Raw genomic sequence first — 5,351 nt, 5'->3', positions numbered from 1 at the left:
AGGGAGACGGGAGCTGGGGCGCGGGGGGGGGGGGGGGGGGTGACATGCAATTCTTTTTGCTTATTTGTGTTTTTATTCATAGAAGAATAGATATTGGTGTTTCATTCGTTCTGCTAAATTAATAAGAGGTTGCTCTATAGTTTTTATTTAAGTCTGAAAATCATTTAGCCATCTGCAGATCATAATCTAAAATAGTTTGAGATTCACAAAACCTTTTTTATTTTATTTTTGAAAAAACACGGGGAAAATTTTGAAATTGAAAGAACTGAAACACAACATCATCTGTGAAACATGAAGGTGCTGAAATGCAAAATGTGGATGAAATAAAGGATTTTATATGTTTGTTAATAATTGCCTGTAACATTTATTAATATGTATTCATAGCCAAACCAAATTTATTGCCAAATATAGAATCAGGGAAGGCAGGAAAATGTAATTGAGGTGAAACTCAGTGAAGGGCATTTAACAACACATCAACAAGTGGTATGTTTATATTTGAGCATGCTTGTATATTTTGAGAAAACCGAGAACTAAAATTACTGAATTCAATTCTTGTGAAATTCATTGTTTGTTGTATGAACTTTTTTAAGAACAGATATTTAAGTCACATGCCTGTATGTATGTGGACGTCTGACAGAACAAAACATCAGCAGGTGCAGTCCTGTTGTAGCTTTAGCACTGTAAACCATTGTGGGTAAACTTAGCTAGCAACATGCTAGCCTGAAGGTTCAAAACAATATGCTAAGTGTAGCAGAAGCGTTTGGACTCAGATGTTTGTTTCTTTTGAATGTGCAGATGATAACAAAAACTTAGTACATAACAATAATAGTATGAATTCATGTATTTGTTACTAGAATAAGCCAATACTGCGTCTGTACACTCAAAGAAATGAATCAATGACTTAACATATTTTTTTATGTCGACAGGTTTCACATAATTGTATTATGTTAATTGAAAGCAAAACAGATATAGTAATCTGACACAATGACTTCATGTTTAACTAAGATAAAATTCACCCAACTACAAATCACTTCAGATTGACAAAATAAAAGTTAGTTGAACTAACTTAATTTTTTTGTGTTAATCTGACAAAGAAAACTCTGTCAATGAACTTATGTTTCATTTGTTCACTAAACATAAACAAATTATGTTACTTTAACAGCTAAAATTTGCTTTCCTTCAACCAATATGTTTATAACTCAGTTTTTCTTAACTAAATTCAAGTTTACAATATATTGTAAAGCTGAGGAAGTATCTAAAATAGTAATTATTTAACAAATATTTTCATGTTGTATCAGATGTTGAATGAGACTTTTTTTTATTTAATCTAACCATAAAATAGAAACCTTTGCCATTTTTAACCAGTAGATAAACTGTGATTATATATAAAATAAATAAAACATGTAATATGTTTCAGAAAACCAACCATCATTCCTCTAATATCCCAAACCTTCATATGTACGGCTATAGATCTCAAAATATAAACCCAGGAATAGCTGCGGTAAGGTAAGCTTGCTGTTTTTTCCCCCTCCAACAACTCCTCATCAGTTTATAACGATCAAATTTCCCAAAGGTGAACCATACTGTAAAGATGACGAGCCCAACATGGACTGTTCTTTTAAAGACTGAAGGTAAGACTTTGGAAACTGATACTTCCCCAAGAAAAAAGAAAAAGAAAACCCTCATTTGTCACCCTGTCTCAGAGCCATGTGTGACTGCTAAAAGTGAGTCTGTGGTGAGGAAAGCAGCCTAGGAGAGAGTGATGACCTCTGGATCTGAAACGAGGCTTTGAAGCGGTTCTCCCTCTCTCTCTCTCGGACATGTCCGCCCCGGAGGATCCGCTCTCGTGTCTCCGTCCGCCTCCTCTGCGCCTTGTCGCTCCGTTCGACCGCTAACTGCTCTCCCGCTCTTGGCGCGTGGTGATTATGGCAGATCCGCATGAAGACATGTCAGTGACGTAATGAAGCGAAGCTTTTTGAACCGAGTCCATCCTGCGGCCATGCTGTTGCCGTAGCAGTTTTTGGACTGTGTGTGTGTGTGTGTGTGTGTGTGTGTGTTTGGTTTTGGGACAGAATCATTTGTCACCAGCGGTTTCACATGTCTGGTATTGAAACTGATGACAAATCTCTGAGGTGTTTTTTTTTCTCTCTCTCTTTTTCTTTTTTGCTTATGCGTTCATATTTGTTGGCACTTCAGTGGGTGATGTCATTTTCAAGAGGCTCTTTTCATCGCTTTTTATTAGTCTGCTGTGCCTCTGCAGACATTTGCAGACCGTGGACTTGTGTGTATGTTGAGAAGCCTGGAAGTGCTCAACAAAATCGAATGGCTTTTATTATGTTTTGAGTGATTTACTAACACAAAATAGTGCTTAAAACTGCAGTATGTAATGTTTCTAAAAAAAAAAAAGTTTCTTTACATATTTGTTAAAATTGTCATTATGTCGTGGCAGTATGATAGAAATACAACTAACTGCAGAAATACTCAGTCGAAAGGAACCAATCGGAGCAAGGAGGATTGTCTTAGCGCTGTCAATCACTCTCGTGCACACCCTGTTTGCTCTTTGCTAAACTACAGCTGGTTCACCAGAACATGCTGAGGCAAGTTAGCACAGCCACCGATGACTGTGGATTAATGTTTTTTTCTGTAATGGGGAGTTGTTTTTTTCACCAGTAGCACATTTAGCACCCTATAGGAGGTTGATTGGCGGTGTTAAGTCCCGCCTCCTGCCTCTGATTGGTTGTTTTTCACCAGAAGCTGTGCATTTTTGCAGGTTGCAATACTGTGAGGAGGTGGAGGAGCTCGAGTCTTACACAGAGGATACTTTTAATAAATGTGGAGGAGAAGTTATATTCTGCAGCTTTCATTGCAAACTGGAAAACATTTTAAAACATTTTCAAAATTCCTTAAAAATAGTGATCTAGAAAATGAGGTGTACATTTGTAATCAGTCCCTTCCAGTTGGGAAACTGGTTCTCCAAAATAAAATAGAATGTGTTTAGTCCCGAAAAAAAAAAAAAACATTTTCATTGTACAACATGGGGGTGGCAGCATCATGCTGTGTGCCAATCCTCTAAGAAAACATTAGAAACTCCAAGAACTTGAAATTCACGCTCCAGCCGCCCTAAGGCTACACTCTGAATGATTTATTCGAAAGCATTTTCTTTTTTAGGATGGGCTAGTCAAAGGCCAGACCTAGAACACTGAACGCTGCTCCCCGTCAGATCTGACTGAGCTTGAGTTATTTTTGCAAAGCAACACGGGCAAAAATGTCCATCTGTATTTGTGTAAAGGTGATAGAGAATTACCCCTAAAGACTTTGCAGCTAATTGGAGCAAAAGGCGGATCTACAAAGAATTAACTCTGGTGGCTGAATACAAAAACCTCGGCGCATTTTTTCTTTAATTACAATTTACTCTAGAGTTTCACTTTTAACAACTTTTGAAAACCATGTCTCCTTTCCCTTCCACTTCAAAATGACACAGAACATAAAACCATTTGAAAAAAACGCACGGAGAAATGTGTCGTTCACGGGGCGTGACTGCTCTGGTGAGGAACCTTAAATGTGATTTTTGCCTGAGTGTTTTTGCTGCATTTAGTGGCCGTTTGTTGCAGACCACATGGAAGCGCTGGCATTCGGACTCCATCATACGCGCCTGCCATCCTCCATCATGAGCACCACTGCCTCTTTGTGCCTAAAAAAGAAAATGTCGGTGTATACATTTTTGTTAATTTTGGCTTAAAAAGCAGAGAACTTCTACCTTTCAGGCATGTAAGGAAGTCTGAGATGTAAACTAGACGGTCGGCGGGTTTAATCTGTTGTTAATCAGGCCCTTGGAAAACTCACTCAAGCATCAGATGCTGCAGATTGCTCTCTTTCTCCTCACAGTTCTCTTTCTGTTTTTTTTTCCCCCAGTCATCCCTCCATTTCTCCCTCCACCTGCTGGTTCTGTCCTCCCCAACCCCGCTGCTGCCTCTCTCTACCTGCAGCTTTTTCAAAACTCTGCCCACTGTTGTGTGTGCGTGTGTGATACCGAGAGGCCCAGATGATGAAATCTTTGCCTTTTGTTGATCAGTTCTGCTATTACCGCTAATGTCGGCTCTCTTCCTTTGTCCCAGCGTGTGTGGTGCGTGTTTGAGTCCATGCACACATGTGTGGGCAAGCTCTCAGATCAAGCGCAGCGTAAGATGAGCCCATAAACAAGCCTTCAGGACCACTTAGGATTTTCATTCGGAGTCAGTGTTGGTGGGGGTGTGCAGAGGGGGAGTTAGGTACAGAAATCAGCTGCTATGTTTATGCACCTTTCAGAGGTGATTACCGGTTCAATCTGTCTGTTTTACAGAGGAAATATCGCAGTCGCACAGCGAGCGCAAGCACGCTCGCCTACGAGTGCGTTTGTGAGACCCGGAGAGGCACATGTTCCTGTTGCGCCGGTTTGCTGGGAATTAAGAGTGCCAGTGCAGCAGTAAAGTGTTTATTTACTCATATGTTCAACCCTGAGTGAAATCAGAGGAAGCAGAGAACCGCCGCCGGCCCCAAACGGAGGGCGGACCGACGGTATGTGTCAGACGCACCGTATGGCCTTGGCGCTGGCCTGTGTTTCTGCACAGCACATTGAAGCGCTGTGTGCCATGTGTGTCTGCGTGAGTGGGCACACAGGCAGACGCACCACGCAAGAGGGGGATATGTTTAGAGGCGAAGAAGCAACATTAAAAATAACTACTATTTACCACGCAGAATCAGATCATAACCACTAGCTATGCACTGTAAGTTTGTAGTTTGCCCTAGCAGAAAGTGTTATGGGGCACAGCATAAAAAAATTATTCAAACTAAAAACACTTGAGACATATTGAAACATAGGTTTTGCTCAACCAGTGATTCTGTTTTCATCCTTTGAATAAAGAAAATTTTGTTTATTATGTGCAGTTTCAAACAGTGGCATTGTCTGATATAGCCGCCCTTGGCAACTACCCAGGGAAACATCTCATCAGCAGGCGGCATGAGACCCACTCACATGGCTATTCAAGAGCTGAATAAATGAAGATAAAATCACATTAAATGTTTTACAATGTCATCAGATAGATTAAAACTATAAAATTATGCTCTAATTCTTGTGTTTTAAAAACTAAAACAAAAGCATTAATGCAAATAAATAACACATTGACACATTTATGAGAGAAGCAAAATACCCAGGACTCGTTTATTTGAAATGAGACTCAGAGAATTATTTTATTGTGGCACTGATGGCTCTATTGGATGTTTCTAAAGGAGAAGAAAATAAATATTTTTTTCCTAAAATGAGAAGTTCTGGAGTCAGTGTTTGTTGCCAGTTATGCAAAAGACATCCTATTTGA

The sequence above is a fragment of the Poecilia latipinna genome, unplaced genomic scaffold, assembly GCF_001443285.1.
Source record: "Poecilia latipinna isolate Pla-1442-1.1 unplaced genomic scaffold, P_latipinna-1.0 Scaffold1668, whole genome shotgun sequence".
NCBI classification, from domain to species: domain Eukaryota; kingdom Metazoa; phylum Chordata; class Actinopteri; order Cyprinodontiformes; family Poeciliidae; genus Poecilia; species Poecilia latipinna.
This window is presented reverse-complemented; position numbering follows the sequence as displayed.